The 23,937-nt window shown below is 46.7% G+C and overlaps 1 protein-coding gene across 3 annotated transcripts in view; it reads right to left on the bottom strand.

Annotated features, from left to right (window-relative positions):
• CDH13 (cadherin 13) overlaps positions 1-23,937 on the bottom strand; it is a 1,087,951-nt gene that overhangs the window by 794,612 nt on the left and 269,402 nt on the right. Inside the window, exon 1 of one of the 3 annotated variants that reach the window (XM_063945967.1) lies at positions 10,053-10,146. The exons of the other annotated variants lie outside the window; for them this stretch is intronic. The gene's annotated coding sequence lies outside the window, so the exon portion shown is untranslated. Of the gene's footprint in view, positions 1-10,052; positions 10,147-23,937 lie in introns of those variants that run through there. 3 annotated transcript variants of the gene reach the window in all.

Here is a 23,937-nt window from a genome sequence, read left to right as displayed (position 1 = left end):
ATTCACAGACATATCGGCTGTTCACACGAGCCGATGCACTTAGCGATATATCGTTCGCCAGCTGTATGAACAATATATCGCATAGTGGGGGTGATTCAGACCTGATCGCACGCAGGCGGTTTTTTTGCAGTGCTGCGATCGCATTATGCGGAGAGCTGCACACACAAAAGTATGTGCAGTCTCTGCACAGCTCAGGACTTACTCAGCCGCTGCGATGATCCGGCCTGGAGCCGAAGTCAGGAACCCTCCCTTCGAACGTCTGGACACGCCTGCATTTTTCCGGACACTCCCTAGAAACAGTCAATTGCCACCCACAAAAACGCCCTCTTCCTGTCAATCTTCTTGCGATCGCCGGTGTGATCTCTCTTTCTTCGTTAAATCCGTCGCTGACCGGCGATCCCCACCCCCGACGCATTGCGGAGCATACGCAGTTCAGACCTGATCGCACCGCTGCAAAAAAAGCTAGCGTGTGATCGGGTCTGAATGACCCCCAGTGTGTACAGAGCCTGATCTGGTAATGATGAAGAGATTTCACAAAGTACAGAAACACAGTATGTGGCGATGGACTATGAACTAAAGTATTACTAATTCATGTAAGAGACACTTACTTACTCTAGACCACCGAAAGAGCGTTTAAAAGACACTTAAATGTTGATGGAGAGAATTTACCTAAACCCATTATACCAGTGTCACATGACATCTTATTACACCTTATTATCTGGAACTTTCTGTCCGTATGTAAGCTCGGAATAATCAAAGGAGTGACAAGCAAACTAGCATACAAGGTGAAATGTAATACTTTAATATTTTTATATTCCTCTCCATTAGGTTCTCAATAAAGCCGTGTTCTGTAATAATGAGGGTCCGCTGTAACAAAAGATGCTATAGATTACACAATACACTTCCATTACTACGTCTTTACAGCAATTTGTGAGCAGAGATCAATCTGTGCCAACGCTGCATCACTTCTTTTTGGTCGTTTGAGTGGTTTGAACATGCCAAGTAGCAATCATTAATCTTCTATCATCTAATGGGCTTGTAATGATGGTCAACTGTTTCAGAGAAGGCCGGCGATGTGTGTGTGTGTGTGTGTGTGTGTGTGTGTGTGTGTGTGTGTGTGTGTGTGTGTGTGTGTGTCTGTCTGTGTGGGAAAGGGGGGAAGACTGCTATAGATTTTGTAGTCTTAGGGGTGTATTCAATTGTAGTCGGAACAGACGTCTTGTAGGAAAGACGTCAGTTTCCGACTTTTTTAGGTCGGAAACTGTTCCGACCTATTCAATTTGGCTGCCGTTTTTCCGACTTTTTGGAAAACACGTGGATCGGCGGAATAGCCGCAGATCCAGGTGTTTTGTCATAATCGCGGCCAAATCCAACAGATATTAGCCCCGTTCCTGACAATGTCAAACCGACTTTTTTCTAGTCAGATTTGGCAGCTAATTGAGCACTCAAATGTCGGATCATTTCCGTCAGAAACGATCTGACATCAACTGAATATACCCCTTAGAGGCTGTTGACCAAATTTGTGAAAACCTCATTGGGGGTGTACAATGACCTGCGGTCAATGGGGGTCATTCCGAGTTGATCGCCCGCTAGCTAGTTTTAGCAGCCGTGCAAACGCTATGCCGCCGCCCACGGGGGAGTGTATTTTAGCTTAGCAGAAGTGTGAACGCATGTGCAGCCGAGCTCTGCAAAAACAGTTTATGCAGTTTCTGAGTAGCTCTGAACCTACTCAGCGCTTGCGATCACTTCAGCCTATTCGTGTCCGGATTTGACGTCATACACCCGCCCAGCGAACGCCCAGCCACGCCTGCGTTTTTTTTAGACACGCCTGCATATTTGCAAACACTCCCTGAAAACGGTCAGTTGACACCCAGAAACGCCCCCTTCCTGTCAATCTTCTTGCGGCCGTCAGTGCGACTGAAAACTTCGCTACAACCTGTGCACAATCGCAAAGGGCTTTGTACCCGAACGTCGCACGTGCACATTGCAGCCCATACGCATGCGCAGAAGTGCCGATTTTTAGCCTGATCGCTCCGCTGCGAACAACGGCAGCTAGCGATCAACTCAGAATGACCCCCCATGACCACAGGTAATTGTGTTGCCGGGGACAATCCAATTAGTCCCGATTCGGCACGCTCCTCCCCCGATGTCGGCAGTTATCGGGAGCTCATCCCGGATCCCATGTGTTATCACACGTTCGCGGATCAGTTTTCGCGATCAAAACTGTGTTTTGATCTGCCAAAAAACGGATCGCATCTAATTGGAGGTGTACCAAGAACAAAGCTACATATATGCTTTGTTTAAATAGGAGTATATGGTGGTTATATTTCTGTGATGTGGAGAAAAATAAAATGAAGCAAGTATAAAGAATTGTACAGTGGCCCTCATTCCGAGTTGATCGGTCGCAAGGCGAATTTAGCAGAGTTACACACGCTAAGCCGCCGCCTACTGGGAGTGAATCTTAGCTTCTTAAAATTGCGACCGATGTATTCGCAATATTGCGATTACTAACTACTTAGCAGTTTTAGAGTAGCTTCAGACTTACTCTGCCTGTGCGATCATTTCAGTGCTTGTCGTTCCTGGTTGACGTCACAAACACACCCAGCGTTCGCCCAGGCACTCCCACCGTTTCCCCGGCCACTCCTGCGTTTTTTCCGGAAACGGTAGCGTTTTCAGCCACACGCCCCTGAAACGCCGTGTTTCCGCCCAGTAACACCCATTTCCTGTCAATCACATTACGATCGCCGGAGCGAAGAAAAAGCCGTGAGTAAAATTACTTTCTTCATAGTAAAGTTACTTGGCGCAGTCGCAGTGCGAACATTGCGCATGCGTACTAAGCGGATTTTCACTGCGATGCGATGAAAAATACCGAGCGAACAACTCGGAATGAGGGCCAGTGTGTTTAAGGAAATTTAAAAAAAAAAGTAAAAGAGGATTTGAGATTAAATGGCTCGTCTTCTTCTTTGCTGATTAATGCTTGCTAAGTAAAGTTTAATACGGGGCGTTTATTAAAACTTGTGAAAAGGAAAAAAAATGATGCGTGACCCTTAGGGACCGATTGAATTAAGCATGAGGCCGTGTAAGAGCATTGTGCGAGGTGTCTCTACTGGGTGTTATAGTACTTGTTACCAGGGCCGCCATCAGAAATTATGGGGCGCGGGACAGGCAAAATAGGCAGGCCCCCCCTTCCCCCACAAAAATAAAAATTATAATAATAATAATTAAATGAATAAAAAAATTATAATAAAAAATTATATATATATATAATAAGAATTTACTCACCGGTAATTCTATTTCTCGTAGTCCGTAGTGGATGCTGGGAACTCCGTAAGGACCATGGGGAATAGACGGGCTCCGCAGGAGACTGGGCACTCTAAAGAAAAGATTAGGTACTATCTGGTGTGCACTGGCTCCTCCTCCAGACCTCAGTTAGGGAAACTGTGCCCGGAAGAGCTGACATTACAAGGAAAGGATTTTTGGAATCCAGGGTAAGACTCATACCAGCCACACCAATCACACCGTACAACTTGTGATAACCTTACCCAGTTAACAGTATGAACAACAACGGAGCCTCACTCAACGGATGGCTCATAACAATAACCCTTATTTAAGCAATAACTATATACACGTATTGCAGAAAGTCCACACTTGGGACGGGCGCCCAGCATCCACTACGGACTACGAGAAATAGAATTACCGGTGAGTAAATTCTTATTTTCTCTGACGTCCTAGTGGATGCTGGGAACTCCGTAAGGACCATGGGGATTATACCAAAGCTCCCAAACGGGCGGGAGAGTGCGGATGACTCTGCAGCACCGAATGAGCAAACACAAGGTCCTCCTCAGCCAGGGTATCAAACTTGTAGAACTTTGCAAAGGTGTTTGAACCCGACCAAGTAGCTGCTCGGCAAAGCTGTAAAGCCGAGACCCCTCGGGCAGCCGCCCAAGAAGAGCCCACCTTCCTTGTGGAATGGGCTTTTACTGATTTTGGATGCGGCAATCCAGCCGCAGAATGAGCCAGCTGAATCGTGCTACAGATCCAGCGAGCAATAGTTTGCTTTGAAGCAGGAGCACCCAGCTTATTGTGTGCATGCAGGATAAACAGCGAGTCAGTCTTCCTGACTCCAGCCATTACCGCCTATGGAAGAAGTAACTGGATGTTACGAAACGCGTCTAGGACTCCCTGTTTAAGTGATCGCTGACTGCTGAATGGTTCAGACCTTCTCCCGGCATTTCCAGAGCACTTGGCACCTGCTACGAGCAAACCGTGGAAGTTACCATCGCACGGTGTCGGAGAGAACAGTGTTCTTTGGAAGCCGGAGCAGCGAGGTGGCTGACCGCTGGAGCGGGCTGAGCAACAGCATTTGCCCCCTCGTGGGAACTGTCGGGTTGCCCGTACGGAAACCTTTCTTCATCCTGCTAAACGGACACAGAAACTGCCATATGTACATGCACCACACCGCTACAAATCGCAGGTAACAGTTGTCCATTATACTGTGTAATCCCGGGGACGCTCGGGTCACACATATAAGCTCCTCAAACTTGCAAACAGGTCCCGTATTACAAGCACAAGGGACAGAGTGAGCAAAGGTACCTGTGATCTTTACAATTGTGGTGCATAGTGTCTGGACGAAAACATCAGTGTCCTACTATCATTGGGTGCAAATTAACATAAAGGATCCTATTACAGACTGAAATTGTGGCATAATATATTGCCGGTCTGGACATTATACTATTCAGCACATTTTATTAATGAGAAATATTAATTTATAATTGGTATGCAGTCGAGGGTGTTGTGACCACACCAAATCTTAATACTCTAGGAATAAAATATACATTTATGTTTTTACATGGTTATATGTTTTAAATAAATATTTTTAATTGGAAATGGTGTGGAATAATTAATTGGTTCTATAGCGCGACCTCTTTTCCTTACAAATTGTATTTGTTATATTGAAGCCATTAGAGACAGGCTTCTGAGGTCTGACGAAATAAAACCATTTGTCATATGATCACAAGGTGACAGATATTATATTATATACAACATTATTTATATTGATTGCGCCATCAGGTATATTCTTTTCATATATTTTCAAAGCCCTGACTACGTCCAGCAACTTGGAGTCCTCCAAGTCCCGAGTAGCCGCAGGCACCACAATAGGTTGGTTCAAATGAAACGATGATACCACCTTTGGGAGAAATTGGGGACGAGTCCTCAATTCTGCCCTGTCCATATGGAAGATCAGATATGGGCTTTTACATGACAAAGCCGCCAGTTCCGACACACGCCTAGCCGATGCTAAGGCCAACAGCATGACCACTTTCCACGTGAGATACTTTAGTTCCACGGTCTTAAGTGGCTCAAACCAGTGGGATTTCAGGAAATCCAACACAACGTTAAGATCCCAGGGTGCCACTGGTGGCACAAAAAAGGGGCTGAATATGCAGCACTCCCTTAACAAACGTCTGAACCTCAGGCAGTGAAGCCAGTTCTTTTTGAAAGAAAATGGATAGGGACGAAATCTGGACCTTTATGGACCCCAATTTTAGGCCCATAGTCACCCCTGACTGTAGGAAGTGCAGGAATCGAGCCAGCTGGAATTCCTCTGTAGGGGCCGTCCTGGCCTCACACCAAGCAACATATTTTCGCCATATACGGTGCTAATGCTTTGCTGTCACATCCTTCCTAGCCTTTATCAGCGTAGGAATAACTTCATCCGGAATGCCTTTTTCCTCTAGGATCCGGCGTTCAACCGCCATGCCGTCAAACGCAGCCGCGGTAAGTCTTGGAACAGACAGGGCCCTTGTTGCAGCAGGTCCTGTCTGAGAGGCAGAGGCCATGGGTCCTCTGTGCGCATTTCTTGCAGTTCCGGGTACCAAGTCCTTCTTGGCCAGTCCGGAACAATGAGTATTGTTCTTATTCCTCTCTTTCTTACTATTCTCAGTACCTTGGGTATGAGAGGAAGAGGAGGAAACACATATACCGACTGGTACACCCACGGTGTCACTAGGGCGTCCACAGCTATCGCCTGAGGGTCCCTTGACCTAGCGCAATATCTTTTTAGCTTTTTGTTGAGGCGGGACGCCATCATGTCCACCTTTGGCAGTTCCCATCGCTTTGCAATCTGTGTGAAGACTTCTTGATGAAGTTCCCACTCTCCCGGGTGGAGGTCGTGTCTGCTGAGGAAATCTGCTTCCCAGTTGTCCACTCCCGGAATGAACACTGCTGACAGTGCTTGCACGTGATTCTCCGCCCACCAAAGAATCTTTGTGGCTTCCGCCATTGCCATCCTGCTTCTTGTGCCGCCCTGGCGGTTTACATGGGCGACCGCCGTGATGTTGTCTGACTAAATCAGCACTGGCCGGTTTCGAAGCAGGGGCTCTGCTTGACTCAGGGCGTTGTAAATGGCCCTTAGTTCCAGTATATTTATGTGTAGAGAAGTCTCCAGACTTGACCACAGCCCTTGGAAGTTTCTTCCCTGAGTGACTGCCCCCCATCTTCGGAGGCTTGCATCCATGGTCACCAGGACCCAGTCCTGTATGCCGAACCTGCGGCCCTCGAGAAGGTGAGCACTCTGCAACCACCACAGAAGAGACACCCTGGCCCTTGGGGACAGGGTGATCAGCCGATGCATCTGAAGATGCGATCCAGACCACTTGTCCAACAGATCCCACTGTAAGATCCTTGCATGGAACCTGTCGAAGGGAATGGCTTCGTATGAAGCCACCATCTTTCCCAGGACTCGCGTGCAGTGATGCACCAATACCTGTTTTGGTTTCAGGAGGTCCCTGACCAGAGATGCTAATTCCTGGGCCTTCTCCACCGGGAGAAACACCTTCTTCTGTTCTGTGTCCAGAATCATGCCCAGGAAAAGCAGACGCGTCGTAGGAATCAGCTGCGACTTTGGAACATTCAGAATCCAGCCGTGCTGTTGCAACACTTCCTGAGAGAGTGCTACGCTGATCAACAACTGCTCTCTGGACCTCGCCTTTATGAGGAGATAGTCCAAGTACAGGATAACTATAACTCCCTTCTTCCGAAGGAGTATCATCATTTCGGCCATTACCTTGGTAAATATCCTTGGTGCCGTGGACAGGCCAAACGGCAACGTCTGGAACTGGTAATGACAGTCCTGTACCACAAACCTGAGGTACTCCTGGTGAAGTGGGTAAATGGGGACATGCAAGTAAGCATCCTTGATGTCCAGCGACACCATAAAATCCCCCTCTTCCAGGCTTGCAATAACCGCTCTGAGCGATTCCATTTTGAACTTGAATTTCTTTATATAAGTGTTCAAGGATTTTAAATTCAGAATGGGTCTCACCGAACCGTCCGGTTTCGGTACCACAAACATTGTGGAATAGTAACCCCTTCCCTGTTGAAGGAGGGGGACCCTGATAATCACTCGCTGGAGGTACAGCTTGTGAATTGCCGCCAGTACTACCTCCCTTTCCATGGGGGAAGCTGGCAAGGCTGATTTGAGGTAACGGCGGGGGGAAGTCGCTTCGAATTCCAGCTTGTATCCCTGAGATACAATTTGTACAGCCCAGAGATCCACCTGTGAGCGAACCCACTGGTTGCTGGAGTTTCGGAGACGTGCCCCCACCGCACCTGGCTCCGCCTGTGGAGCCCCAATGTCATGCGGTGGACTTAGTGGAAGCAGGGGAGGACTTTTGTTCCTGGGAACTGGCTGCATGGTGCAGCTTCTTACCTCTACCCCTGCCTCTGGCAAGAAAGGATGCGCCCCTGACCCTCTTGCCTTTCTGAGAACGAAAGGACTGCATTTGATAATACGGTGCTTTCTTAGGCTGTGAGGAAACCTGAGGCAAGAAAGTCGACTTTCCAGCTGTCGCTGTGGACACGAGGTCCGATAGACCGTCCCCAAACAATTCCTCACCCTTATAAGGCAAAACCTCCATGTGTTTTTTAGAATCAGCATCTCCTGTCCATTGCCGAGTCCATAAGACCCTCCTGGCAGAAATGGACATCGCATTAATTCTAGAGCCCAGCAGGCAAATGTCCCTCTGAGCATCCCGCATATATAAGACAACGTCTTTTATATGGCCCAGGGTTAGCAAGACAGTATCTCTGTCGAGGGAATCTATGTCGTCTAACAGAGTATCTGTCCATGCTGCTACAGCACTACACATCCAGGCTGAAGCAATAGCAGGTCTCAGTAGAGTACCAGAGTGTGTATACACAGACTTCAGGATAGCTTCCTGCTTTCTATCCGCAGGCTACTTTAGGGCGGCCGTATCCTGAGACGGCAGGGCCACCTTTTTAGATAAGCGTGTCAGCGCCTTGTCCACCCTAGGGGATGTTTCCCAACGTAACCGGTCCGTTGGCGGGAAAGGGTACGCCATCAGTAACCTCTTAGAAATCACTAGTTTCTTATCAGGGGAACTCCACGCTTCTTCACACACTTCATTTAATTCATCAGATGGGGGGAAAGTCACTGGCTGCTTTTTCTCCCCAAACATATAAACCCTCTTGGTATTAACAGGGTTAATCTCAGAAATGTGTAATACATCTTTCATTGCAATAATCATGTATCGGATGGCCTTGGTCATTTTAGACTGTAAATGTGCCTCATCATCGTCGACACTTGAGTCGGACTCCGTGTCGACATCTGTGTCAACCATCTGAGATAGAGGGCGTTTATGAGCCCCTGACGGTTTCTGAGTCGCCTGGGCAGGCGCGGGCTGAGACCCCGGCTGTCCCAAGGCTGCAGCGTCATCAAACCTTTTATGTAAGGAGCTTACATTGTCGTTTAAGACCTTTCACATATCCATCCAATCACGTGTCGGCCCCGACGGGGGCGACACCACACTTATCTGCCCTTGCTCTGCCTCCACGTAACCCTCATCAAACATGTCGACACAGCCGTACCGACACACCGCACACACACAGGGAATGCTCAGACTGAGGACAGGACCCCACAAAGTCCTTTGGGGAGACAGAGAGAGAGTATGCCAGCACACACCAGAGCGCTATATAACACAGGGATTTCCACTTATAATAAGTGATTACCCAATAGCTGCCTTATATGTTTTATTTGCGCCTAAATTTTTGTGCCCCCCTCTCTTTTTTACCCTTCTTGTACCTGGATACTGCAGGGGAGAGCCTGGGGAGCTGCTTCCAGCGGAGCTGTGAAGAGAAAATGGCGCTGGTGTGCTGAGGAAGAAGGCCCCGCCCCCTCAGTGGCGGGCTTCTGTCCCGCTTTCTGTGTGAAAAAATGTCGGGGGTTTTTACATATATACAGTGCCAGACTGTATATATGTATTTTTATTGCCAAAAGGTACTTCAATTGCTGCCCAGGGCCCCCCCCCCCCCCCCAGCGCCCTGCACCCTACAGTGACCGGAGTGTGTAAGTGTGCTGGGAGCAATGGCGCACAGCTGCGGTGCTGTGCGCTACCTTAAATGAAGACAGGAGTCTTCTGCCGCCGGTTTCGTCGTCTTCAAGCTTCTGTTCTTCTGGCTCTGCGAGGGGGACGGCGGCGCGGCTCCGGGAACGGACGATCGAGGTCGGGCCCTGTGTTCGAACCCTCTGGAGCTAATGGTGTCCAGTAGCCTAAGAAGCACAAGCTAGCCGCAGTTAGTAGGTTCGCTTCTCTCCCCTTAGTCCCTCGTAGCAGAGAGTCTGTTGCCAGCAGAAGCTCACTGAAAATAAAAAACCTAATAAATACTTTCTTTCTAGCAAGCTCAGGAGAGCCCACTAGGAGCACCCAGCTCTGGCCGGGCACAGATTCTAACTGAGGTCTGGAGGAGGGGCATAGAGGGAGGAGCCAGTGCACACCAGATAGTACCTAATCTTTTTTTAGAGTGCCCAGTCTCCTGCGGAGCCTGTCTATTCCCCATGGTCCTTACGGAGGTCCCAGCATCCACTAGGACATCAGAGAAATATATATATATATATATATATATATATATATATATATATATATTATTATTATTTTTTTATATAAAAGAAAATTTCTATGTCTCCAGAGTTTTGCCCCCAGCACCATATTATGCCCCACACAGTAACGCCCCACACAGTATTGCCCCGGTACCTGCACACTGGGGAGCTGCTTGTTGTCAGGGGCTCTGCTTGTCGCCGTCCCCTTGCAGCTGCTGCCGCCTCTGGAGCCGCAGCAGACTGTTTGTCAGCCTGCTTCAAGTAAACTATTGAAACGGTCCCTTCCAAAATGGCCGCCGCCTCGAAGGAGACAGTTATTAAAGATACTAGAGCCTCCTCTAGTTTCTTTAATAACTGTCTCCTCAGAGGCGGTAGCCATCTTGAGAGGGACATTTTCAATAGCCTGCACTGGAGCCGGGCAAACAATGGGCGGCGGACAGAGGACGGATGGCGGTGGGCGGGTAGCGGCATGAGCGGACCGGGCCCTCACTGTTAGAGAGGCCGGGCCCGGGACAGCTGTGCCCGCAGCACCCCCCTGATGGCGGGCCTGCTTGTTACTAAATCAAGCAAAAATACAGTGATTTATACAGTGCTGCCTTGGGGGCAGACTGAAGAAGGTGGCCCAACTTTTCACAGGGAATCTGCAGACAGGTGGCCCTGGAACACTTAAATTGCACTGGCCTGGGGGGCAGATGGCACCGTGCCCAGCCATCCCCTGAGTCTGGGTGCTGAAGAACTACACATTCCAGCATGCCCTACCAGAGTTTTATCATGTCCTAACAGCAAAATTGCAGTGGGAATGCCGAGATGCAGAGCACGATTAAGGCCTGAGGCCAACTAACAATTGGGGGCCTCCTATAAACTGCCCCCCCCTCATGTGGCCACTGTGCCCCGCATATCATGTATGCTACACAGTGCAATCCCCCCGCCTCCCCTCTGTGCCCCTTAGTACTGACCTCCCATGACATGCTTCTGTGTTCTTCGCTGCATGCACAGAGGACAGCGTCCCCCGAATCTCCTCAGCAGCGTGGACGTCATGTGGCATATGGCGCTGAGGGGACTAGGAAGTAGGGAGCAACTGTGCTCTGTATGCAGAACGCAGAGCCGCAGCCGACCAGCAATCCCCATCTGGGAACGAACCGTTGAGCACCTGTTCTCGGCAATTGCAAAGTCAGACTGACCCTTCCCCCCCATCCGCCATGGTGCAAAAGGTTGTCCACCCCTGGCTGTCCCCTAAGGTAAGTGGCTGCCAGGTGGGAGGACTAGTGGCTATGGTACAGCAAGACGGGCGATTTCACCCAACATACGGTAATATATATATGGTTAGGGGCTTGCTAAGTGCAGGATATTGTAATTGATTGCAGTAATGCGACAATAGGGCTTAAGCCTAAAACCACCAGTGGATAACTAGCGGGAAGTGCACGGTGACATAGCTCTTCTTTACAATGTAACATCAGTGTGTCTGACTTTAATTAACAATGCAGGATACCCTACTGTATAGTGTGAGCTATAGTTAGGCTTCCTATAAATGCAGGTGGGGAAAACAGACAGACATGGTGTAACTCAGAGTAGCAGCACACAGGGAAAGGGGTGGTATTCATGTGACCGGCGGTCGGGAGACCGACGGTCACATGACCTCCTCCGGCATCCCGACATCTCACTATCCCGATGGTCGGCATGCCGACCAACAGGGACTATTTCCACTCGTGGGTGTCCACGACACCCATAGAGTGGGAGTAGAACCCGTGGCGACCGCAGGTCGCCACCGAGCCCGCAGCGTGGCGAGCGCAGCGAGCCCACAAGGGGCTTGCTGCACTCGCCCCTCCCCGCCGGGATCCCGGCGTCGGTATGTTGCTGGGATCCCGGCGTCGGTATGCTGACCGGCGGTCAGGAGACCGCCGGTCAGCCATACTACACCCAGGGAAAGACAGCTGCTGCAAACGTTCATTAAATTTTGGCGTGTGTACAAAAGAGGGATATACTGTATGCAGATTGTGTCTTGCAACAGCGTTAAGGAGTGGAGGAGGGGTCAGCGTGCTGTGCTGCACTACACTGCGGCAGGCTGCGCGGTGGGCGGTCTCTACACTGACATCAGTTTTTAGCAGCCACCAGATAGTTCTGTCCCCCACTGTGCTGCATAATGGTGGTCATTCCGAGTTGATCGCTCGCTAGCAGTTTTTAGCAGCCGTGCAAACGCTATGCCGCCGCCCTCTGGGAGTGTATTTTAGCTTAGCAGAAGTGCGAACGAAAGCATCGCAGAGCGGCGGCAAAGTTTTTTTGTGCAGTTTCAGAGTAGCTCAAAACCTACTCAGCGCTTGTGATGACTTCAGACTGTTCAGTTCTGGATTTGACGTCACAAACACGCCCTGCGTTCGCCCAGCCACGCCTGCGTTTTTCCTGACACGCCTGCGTTTTTCCAAACACTCCATGAAAACGATCAGTTGACACCCAGAAACGCCCACTTCCTGTCAATCACTCTGCGTCCAGCAGTGCGACTGAAAAGCTTCACTAGACCTTGTGTGAAACTACATCGTTCGTTGCAATTGTACAACGCGCGTGCGCATTGCGCCGCATGCGCAGAAGTGCCGTTTTTTTACCTCATCGCTGCACAGCGAACGAAAGCAGCTAGCGATCAACTCGGAATGACCACCAATGTGTAACAAGGAGAGGCGTGTGTGTGTGTGTGTGTGTTTGTGTGTGTGTGTGTGTGTGTGTCATTGTCTTCTGAGTCAATTGTGTCTTTTAAGTGTTTACTCATCCCTTCTACGCCTCACAAGTAATTACCAGTTGGCACATATTGTAGGTAGGGCCACAGAATGTGTGGCTGGGGCCAGGTACTGGAGGTGATAGTGTAGGGGTGTACACCCCACCATGGTACTGGCCACACCCACACGACGTTGGCCACACCTCCTCTGCTTATGATCTTTTTCAGCTCCAGGCCCATGTGGTACACAATACGGCCCGGATGATTGTATAATTTATCAAGGGTAATACTACTATTGCTAATCCGAACATGAATAAAATCACTTTAGCAGCATCATAGAGAAAAAATATGATTATTTATAGACAAAATTGAATATACAAATCCTTGTATTAATATATTCTCATTAATAAGCAGTACTTTAATTGACATGATTTAAACATTATTCCAAGGACGGGAACGATTCTGCAGCTGAAGAAGTTTGTTGTTATATATTACATACAGTATACTGTATAGTGTTCATTCTAGCACCCTGCACCTTTCAAAATCCATGCAGTTCTCCTTTTCTGACTGGGGTGTCGCTCTTTACTCTGGTGCTTCTCAGAACACTCTGGTCTGTATCTCCGCACTGAAATACAGACCAGAGTGTGCTGAGAAGCACCAGAGGAGAGAGCGACACCCCAGGCAGGAAAGAGGAACTGCACATGTTTTGAAAGGTGCAGGGTGCTAGAATGAACACTACTGTAAAAAGACAAAATGGCCGCTGAATCCCTACAATGTACGTGCGCTGATCCAGTAACGGAACGGCATAGGAGCAGCCGCGGACTAATCATCTATCAGGAGTCAGACCCGTAGTACTAGATAAATGAATCCTTACATAATGGCAGCTGTAAGCTAGGTCATGTCTGTACATCAATATTTACATAGATATCTAACATTTTGCGAGATCCTGCCTCTATAATGATGGCATTAGTTTACAAATGAGTTTTGTAATTAATAATATAAAGAAAGTAAGTTTGAAGAATGTTGAAATGTCAGATCTGATACCGTATACTTTGCTCGTCAGGCCTTCAGGCATAATTAGTTGCAGCTGAACATCACCATTTATCCCGGCTTGACAAACCCGACGCTTAATTAAAAAGTTAATGGTAGATTTATCTGTAATTATGACATTTGACTCAGTGAAATACATACTAATGTGAGGCTTTCGAGTAATAAAACAAAATAAAAATGGAAATAGATTGTTCGTGCCGTTGATGTAAAAACTAGTGATGAGCGAGGTTCGGTTTTACTCGGTTTTACTCGGTTTTACTCGGTTCTCAAAACGGCATCTTATTGGCTATCCAAAACACGTGACATCCGTGAGCCAATAAGATGCCGTTTTGAGAACCGAGTAAAACCGAGTAAAACCGAGTAAAACCGAATCCGCTCATCACTAGTAAAAACGCAGCTCCGCCCACTTCCTTAGTTCAAATTCCAGAATAATTAATAATAAGAGGATAAACAATGTAACATAGTACACTCTCAGCTTATAGTTCGCCTTGGGAGCCACTATGAGCTATCCCTAGGCCTTATTCCACTATACCGCATAGGATCAGCTCTACTGTGACGTGTCCAGGAAGCCAACCAACACAGGGGGTAGCACTCAGGAAGCCAAACACAGGGGGAAGGGCTCAGGAAGCCAAACACAGGGGGAAGGGCTCAGGAAGCCAAACACAGGGGGAAGGGCTCAGGAAGCCAAACAGGGGGAAGCGCCAGGAAGGTAACCAACAGGAGGTAGCGATCAGGAAGCCAACCAACACAGAGGTTAGCACTCACGAAGGTAACCAACACGGGGGGTAGCACTCAGGAAGCCAAACACAGGGGGAAGGGCTCAGGAAGCCAAACACAGGGGGAAGGGCTCAGGAAGCCAAACACAGGGGGAAGGGCTCAGGAAGCCAAACAGGGGGAAGCGCTCAGGAAGGTAACCAACAGGAGGTAGCGATCAGGAAGCCAACCAACACTGAGGTTAGCACTCACGAAGGTAACCAACACGGGGGGTAGCGCTCAGGAAGCCAACCAACACAGGAGGTAGCGCTCATAAAGGTAACCAACACAGGGGGTAACACTCATGAAGCCAACCAACACAAGGGGTAGCATCAGGAAGCCAACCAACACAGGGGGTAACACTCATGAAGCCAACCAACACAAGGGGTAGCATCAGGAAGCCAACCAACACAGGGGGTAACACTCATGAAGCCAACCAACACAAGGGGTAGCATCAGGAAGCCAACCAACACAGGGGGTAACACTCATGAAGCCAACCAACACAAGGGGTAGCATCAGGAAGCCAACCAACACAGGAGGTAGCGCTCATAAAGGTAACCAACACAAGGGGTAGCATCAGGAAGCCAACCAACACAAGGGGTAGCATCAGGAAGCCAACCAACACAAGGGGTAGCATCAGGAAGCCAACCAACACAGGGGGTAACACTCATGAAGCCAACCAACACAGGGGGTAGCACAACAAGAACATGCTATACTGAACTGCTCCAGCCACACCAGGGCACAAAGTAACCCTGCTTGTTTTTCACTTACTGTATTGCAGTGCACAAAGAATAACATAATAATTAAGGAAATAAAAGTATAGACCCTGATGGCATATTCTCTGTAACTACTAATCTGTAGGCTCGTATACCACCCTGCCTCAATAAGAAAATGTCCACTACCGGCCGCGCTAATTAACATTCAGTGCGGATTCTATTCCCGTGATCTAAATCAAATACAAAGTCACTCTATTTACATGTATACCATAGAAAGAGCATGTTCTAGCATCTATACCATACAGAGAGCATATTCCAGCATCTATACCATACAGAGAGCATGCTCTAGCATCTATACCATACAGAGAGCATGTTCTAGCATCTATACCATATAGAGAGCATGTTCCAGCATCTATACCATACAGAGAGCATGCTCCAGCATCTATACCATACAGAGAGCATGTTCCAGCATCTATACGATACAAAGAGCATGCTCCAGCATCTATACCATACAGAGAGTATGCTCTAGCATCTATACCATACAGAGAGCATGCTCTAGCATCTATGCCATACAGAGAGCATGCTCTAGCATCTATGCCATACAGAGAGCATGCTCTAGCATCTATGCCATACAGAGAGCATGCTCTAGCATCTATGCCATACAGAGAGCATGCTCTAGCATCTATACCATACAGAGAACATGCTCTAGCATCTATACCATACAGAGAACATGCTCTAGCATCTATATCATACAGAGGACATGCTCTAGCATCTATACCATACAGAGAACATGCTCAAGCATCTATACCATACAGAGAACATGCTCTAGCATCTATACCATACTGAGAACATGCTCTAGCATCTATATCATACAGAGGGCATGCTCTAGCATCTATACCATACAGAGAACATGCTCTAGCATCTATACCATACAGAGAACATGCTCTAGCATCTATATCATACAGAGGGCATGCTCTAGCATCTATACCATACAGCATGTTCAAAGCATCTATACCATACAGAGAGCATGCTCTAGCATCTATACCACACAGAGAGCATGTTCTAGCATCTATACCATACAGAGAGCATGTTCTAGCATCTATACCATACAGAAAGCATGTTCCAGAATCTATACCATACAGAAAGCATGTTCCAGCATCTATACCATACAGAGAGCATGTTCTAGCATCTATACCATACAGAGAGCATGTTCCAGCATCTATACCATACAGAGAGCATGTTCTAGCATCTATACCACACAGAGAGCATGTTCTAGCATCTATACCATACAGAGAGCATGTTCTAGCATCTATACCATACAGAGAGCATATTCCAGCATCTATACCATACACAGAGAGCATGCTCTAGCATCTATGCCATACAGAGAGCATGCTCTAGCATCTATGCCATACAGAGAGCATGCTCTAGCATCTATGTCATACAGAGAGCATGCTCTAGCATCTATGTCATACAGAGAGCAGGCTCTAGCATTCATACCATACAGAGAGCATGTTCGAATCATATATACCATACAGAGAGCATGTTCGAATAATCTATACCATACAGAGAGCATGTTCTTTACTCTCATCAAACAATAACAGCATTCCTCCAGCCTGTAGATTTCATATGTACATCATAACATCTCCTGGATGTCCCCAGCAGGTTGCAGTAGAGACAAATGGGTGCATGTAGCCAAATATCTATATTTATAGTTTAAATGCCAGTAATGCAATGGCAAGATACCAACTGCAAGACTGCCGGCAGCCAATATAAAGTGACATCGATCCCTTAACCAACAGCGAATGTGACTCCGGAAGCCATCCAGAGGGACTGCGTAGGATTACAAGACATGGACAATGATATTACATCATATAATACACGATGTCAATATCTTTGCCAGAGAAATACTTATGTACAGCAGAACAGCCATCTGTCTCGACATATGCAGTGAATCAGTTGACATTCTTCAAGTAACTCCTAAGAAAATGGAAAGTTGTTTTTTTTTTCACTTGATAATAAATCACATTTTGTGAAACGCCTGTCTCCCGTGCCCTCCCAGAGAACTGCAAGCTGCAATTTGCAATAAGATGCATTTTAGGAGTGAAAGCTGTACTTAAAAAGCCATTAAAAATGTAGACTAGAAAAATCTGTCTCGTCTCTGGAACTTGGATCAAGTCACAAACGGCGCTGTAAAGTACAGATGATTAGGCAGTAGAAGAATTACTTCTTTCGCGCAAATTGATACCCAGCAACGGGGAAGAAAGCATTTAGTATCCGAGCAAGTTCAAATTGTTAATGTTTCATGCTTAAAGCCAGACGGATTTTACATTTCAAGCGTTCTTGGTGGTCTGTAGATCATGGATATCAGACAATGGAGTGCTGATCATTCTGAACAGCAACTGCCCCCAGACTTTATCTTCGTTCATGAAATAGCAACATGGAATTGGTGACTGGGGCTCATTCCACAGTTGTCGACTTTGGCCCACGTGTTACAGTGTGAGAGATTTGCAACATGATGAGATTTTGGCGATTTAGCAGCAAGATTTAATGTGGTTTTTTTCAATGCAAATCTAACCTGCATTGTATAAATTTGCAACGTTAAATATTGCCGTTAGAATTGCAGAAATTTCAGTACTTTGCAAATCTCGCACTCTATTACATTTGGGCCTTCGTGAGACTCTCCTCCAAAGATCAAGTTTGTTCATCCAATGTGTACCTCATACTGGGCGTATATGTACTAAGGGAAAAATGCAGTAAAACCCCCGCATTTTCAAATGTACTAAGACCCAGCTGCCAAGTTTTCGACGCCCAGGGTATCGCTGTCTTTGGATGGTGATACCCTATAGAAGCGTATGGGCTGATTATCGCCAGCCGCCGCAACCCGCCTCCCCCCCTAGCATATCTTCCTCCAGGAAGCCTGGACCCGGAAGGTAAACTCCTCCTCCCCCTAGCAACGCAGCCGGAGGTCCTTCCGGCTGTAGGGGGGTCGGAGGCGGCGCCAGGGACAGCCTGCTGCTGCTTCCCGGCGTGAGGGGGGGGGGGGGGGGGGGGAGTGTGGAGAGCCCAGGGAGGTGACGGAGACCCCCGCACAACACCTCACAAGTATCGCGGGGGGCCGATGGGCAGCGATGTATGTTAATACATCCTGCCCACTGTACTTGCCTCTTCTCACTATGGGGGGGGGGGGGTATCCTATTAGCTGTGAAAATTTTTGTGAATGCAAAATACTTTTTGGGGGCTATCCAAGTAAACCCCATTTTTCCACCAGAAACATTTTAATTTTTCTCACGAAAAAAAACAACAGATTTTTTTTATTTATTTTTTATTGTGGGGTACTACCTCTTACTCTTGCGCAAATATAGTCTCACAAAAACACCAAGAAAAAAAGTAGAGTAACGATACAGGAGCACTAGAGACGCAAATATATAATATTTTTAAATATGACTATTTATTAATATACATTCAAATTCAACTGGGAACCCAGTATATCTGCAAAATATTAAAAGTTTATAGGTCTATATGCTATATAATATTATGGACTAATAGTCCTTTATATGTACTTATTCATGTAAGTTCTTCAATAAAAGTAATATTCATTGATAGTATTGTTTGTGTGTTATTGTGTGATTAATGTATCGCTCACTGTTATATAACATGAATAACATCACCTTCTACAGTAGAGTCATTGAGCCAAATGGAAATGGAAAGTATCTGAGCCCTCACAAATAAGTGAAATAATGGGAAGGACGGATTATAAAGTCCGTATAAAATCTATGGGGTATATTCAACTGAAGTAGAAAGCTGCCATCTGTCGAAAAGACGGCAGTTTTCAACTTTTGTAGGTCGGAAGGGGTCCCGACCTATTCAATATAACCCCAAATTTTTCGACTTGTCGAAAAGCACGTGGATCGGCGGAATAGCTGCCGATCCACGTGCCCTTTTTGACCATCTCAATTCGACTTTGAAAAAAAGTCGACGTGAGATGGGGAGAGCAGCGCCCAGGTCGGATCCATTCCGACAAATGAATGTCGGAATGGATCCGACTTCAATTGAATATACCCCTATGAACTGAAAAAGGTGATACTGTTCCTATTCTATTATCTATAGAAGAATTACACTGTATTTAGGTATTTCAACTGTAATGTTTATTGTTGTGTTGAATAAAATGCGTGAAGGCGGCAATTCTACAGGAGGAAGAGTTTCGGAAACGTGTACCTGCAGAATCAGATCTACAGTACCTGCCCAGTGTCGGGGGTGTGCTTGTGCTCTAGTGAACGCTATGCAGAGCCGGCCATAGGCATAGGCAAACTAGGCAATTGCCTAGGGCATTTGATATGCCTAGGGGCACCAGCAGCTTTTGCTGATTAAAATGATATGCGGCATGCCTATATTCTGTGTGTAGCATTTCATATGCAGATACAGCCACAGTCTCACACAGTATATTGGCATGCTGCATTCATATCAGTTTAATCAGCAGAAGCTGCTTGTGCATCCTAGCCACATAGTAATGCAAATATGATGCATTTTCATAAAAAAGGTGCCCGACGTTAGCACTGAGGCAAGATTTATGAAGACACATCTGTATCCAAGCAGAGGCAGAAGTCACAGTGTTAGTGGAAGTGTGAGTGCTGTGTGCATGTGAGTGGGTTAGTTGTGCAGTAGTGTTCGGAATATGTGCAAAGAGCATTATGTGCGTCATGTAAAAATGCATTAATAATGTGCAACATATGTGTAAGGGGCACTATGTGTGTCATTATGTGTATAACAGCATTAATAATGTGCGGCATATGTGTAACAGGGTACTACTGTATGTGTGTCATTATGTGTATAGGGGCACTAATAATGTGCAGCAAATGTGTAGGGGGCACTATGTGTGTCATTATGTGTATAGGGGCACTAATAATGTGCAGCAAATGTGTAGGGGGCACTATGGCCCTCATTCCGAGTTGTTCACTCGCAAGCTGCTTTTAGCAGCTTTGCACACGCTAAGCCGCCGCCTACTGGGAGTGAATCTTAGCCTAGTAGATTTGCGAACGAAAGATTAGCAGATTTGCGAATAGACAGTTCTTAGCAGTTTCTGAGTAGCTCGAGACTTACTCTGCCACTGCGATCAGTTCAGTCAGTTTCGTTCCTGGTTTGACGTCACAAACACACCCAGCGTTCACCCAGACACTCCCCCGTTTCTTCAGACACTCCCGCGTTTTTCCCAGAAACGGCAGCGTTTTTTCGCACACACCCATAAAATGTCCAGTTTCCGCCCAGAAACACCCACTTCCTGTCAATCACACTACGATCACCAGAACAAAGAAAAAACCTTGTAATGCCGTGAGTAAAATACCTAACTTAATAGCAAATTTACTTGGCGCAGTCGCAGTGCGGACATTGCGCATGCGCATTAGCAACTAATCGCTCCATTGCGAAAAAATATAACGAGCGATCCACTCGGAATGACCACCAATGTGTGTCATTATGTGTGTAAGGGCATTAATAATGTGCGGCATATGTGTAAGGGACATTATGTGTAAAAGGGCATTAATAAAGGTTGTCATAATGTTTAATGCGCATTATGTTTATAAAGACATTAATAATGTGTAAGGGGAATTACTGTGTGGAATTATGTGTATAAATGCATTACTAATGTGTGGCATTATGTGTATAAGGTGCTCTACTATGTGGCGTTGCATATAGAAAGGGCACTACTGTGTCGTCTAATATGAATAAAGAGCAATAGGGTGTGGTGTATTGTGAATAAGGTGCAATTCAGTGTGATGTAATGTGAATAAGGGGCTCTACTGTGAGGAGTAACATTTAAAAGGTAAAGTGATACTACTGTGGGATGGAATATGAATTATGGACACTATCGCATGATCAAATGTGAATAAAGTTGCAGTACTGTGTGGCGTAATTGGAATTGGGGTTACTATTGTGTGGCCATGCCCCTTGCTAGCAAAAACACACCCCTTTTTGGGCTGTGCGCCAAATGTGCGAACTGTTCCTATTTAAAATATAGGGGGTACAAACACCAAAATAAGGACTGCTATGGGTGAGGGGTGATGGTGCTGGGAAAGAGGTGCAAGGTGAGAGGCGGAACCAGCGGTGGTGCTAGGGGGCACCAGCCAAAATCTTGCCTAGGGTATCATATTGGTTAGGGCCGGCTCTGATGCTATGCCACACATAGTAGCCCCTAAATTGGCATTTTTTTTAATAAACACCTCCTATGGGGCTGCAAATAAACACAATTCAAGGTAAATTGGGGGCAAACTGGCACATTAGGAGTGTCGCCCACAATTTAATGAAACTCTTGTGTGCAATACACAGACACCCGTTTGTAAGTGCAAAGTTTATTTATTCAATTACGCAAAGTAATAAAGTACATCCTGTTCTATTGGAAGCATTTCGTGTGTCTATATTTATCCCGGACACCTAATTTTCCTTGACACCTTACCTCTAGTACTATGCAAAGTTCTAGGGGTTCACTCTCCAAACAGACATTAATAAAATAGAATAAAAACAGAGCAGGGCTATTAAAGTGGTGCATGAGCGGCATAGCAATTCTTATCAGGAAAGACTTTAAGGGCTGATCACGTACAGCTTAGAGGAGAGAAGAGACAGAGGTGATGCGATAGGAACATTCAATTATATGAGAAGTATTAATAGCGCGCAGGAAGGCTGCATCGTATTATTTATTTATTTATTTATTTTTTAAAGAAAGGGTTTCTAGAACAAGAAGAGATGGATGTGGATCAAATCGACAGTGTCTGGGTCGACAATGTTTAGGTCGACCGTCACTAGGTCGACAGGGTTTCTAGGTCGACATGTGCTGGGTCGACAGGGCAAAAGGTCGAAATGAGTTTTTCATGTTTTTTGGTGTCGTTTTCTGCCTACAGTGACCGGGAAGCCGAATTAGTGCGCCGTGTCCCCTCGCTTCGCTCTCCATGCTTCGGGCAAGGTGCCTCGCTCTGCTGCCGCTTCGCTCGGCACAGATTACCGTTCCAATCGTAGTCCACGTGGATCGTTGAGTATGAAAAAGTTCCCAAAAATTTGAAAAACTCATGTCGACATTTTGACCTAGCACATGTCGACCTAGGAACACTGTCGACCTAGTGACTGTCGACCTATAGTGGTCGACCTAAACATTGTCGACCTAGACAGTGTCGACCTTCAGACCGGATCCCGAAGAGAAACTTTGGAATAGAAGGAAAGAAGACTGAACGGTATCCATGGAATTTTCTTCCATTAATTGTGGTGGGGGACACGCTACCGGTTAATTCATTGGGTATATACGGTACGTTGCTGGAGATCAGGTTTCAGTCTGTTTATTAAGGGCTGCCGCTGGTGGTGACAACGACTGGCGCAAGGTATCGCTGGCCCGCAGCCGGCACCGTCCTCCAATCACTATCTCCATCTCCGGATGGCAACAGAACAGGGCAGTAACGGGAACAATGCTTTATTACTAGTAAACTAAATTTTTCCTTTAGTGAATGAAGAGCGAGGGCTAAATAGCGCAAGTGACCGTAAACTTCAAGGTCATAGGATTGTATGATCCTTGCACAATTTAGTTAGGTAAGCAAACAGTTAACAGGTTGGGCGCAGGAGGATATTAGAATAGTGGGAGTGGTTAGGGAGGAGCTAGAGGACATTTTGTGGAGGAAGGAGTAATCCTCTTCCGCTTTCTCTCTGTATTTCCCCACCCTCCCTCACCAAGTCTCCTTTTTGCCCCACCGGTTTTTTCTTTTTCGTTGACGGTTAGGGGTTTGTCAACCTATATAGGTGACGGGAAAGAACGGCCGTTACAGTGGATATTGCGCTGCTGTTCGGAGGGCGCTCTTTGCCCAATACACTGTATACTCTGGCCTTCCTTACCGGGGGTCATTGGGCTTGGCTGTCTGGCCAGCCCTATTGCGGTGTATTGGGGAGAGAGTTGGAGACTCAGCATTTATTGGCGTAGCCAATGAGTGATATAAAGTCATGTCGTGGACATGCGTAGCGGCAATAAGACGTAATGTCACTGATGATCCGCCCGTTCTTTCTTATTTGCCACCATACTTCGTTTTAGTATTATAAATAAATAACGGTTGACCGATTTTAATGGCATTTCAGTGGTCTGTGTCGTTATTTTTGGATAAGTTACGTTAGTTATTATTTAATAGATAAGGTTATTGTGTGATGATGTCATTCAATCCAACATCTGCCGATAGAAAGTTTATTACAAAATATTTTTTTTGATAGTTTGTTTCCTAATTAATCTTTTTTTTTTTTGTAAATAACTTTTGTTATTTGTTAAGATGGAACCAAAATACCTAGACCTGGCTTAAAGTGCAGAGTGTATGTTTAAATCGACAGAGCCACTTTATTTACAGGTAACACCGCCAGCCATTCCCGCCGCAGAGGCGAGCGTCGCTCAGCTGGTCCTGCAAACTGTATTAAGTAAGATGGGCTAAAATATAAATGCTATCGCTGCAATAAGTGGAAATAGAAAGTCCAATTACCATCCCCCATCCCCTCTCCTACCCCTTACGGTCAGCAGCCTCCAGTCCAGCACTCACTGCCATCAAACTGCACTCTATCCGTAATGCAACGCACTACAGCAGCAGAGGTGAAAGATACATAATTCATCCAGCATACAGAAGACGGGGACGTACAGTACCAGCTGGCTCTTCCTAACGTCCTTGCTTTTGTACAAAGTAACTAAATAAATAAAGTGAATAGATGAGAGCATCTGGAAGAAACTGCGCACAGCAGTTACCATCCACTAAAACGAGACTTACCTGGAACGGAACACGGACTCCAAGAGTTTATTCCTGCGGGGGAAGCTT

Source organism: Pseudophryne corroboree, chromosome 11 (genome assembly GCF_028390025.1).
Source record: "Pseudophryne corroboree isolate aPseCor3 chromosome 11, aPseCor3.hap2, whole genome shotgun sequence".
NCBI classification, from domain to species: domain Eukaryota; kingdom Metazoa; phylum Chordata; class Amphibia; order Anura; family Myobatrachidae; genus Pseudophryne; species Pseudophryne corroboree.
The sequence above is the reverse complement of the archived record's forward strand: the minus strand, read 5'-3'. Positions and strand labels throughout refer to the sequence as shown.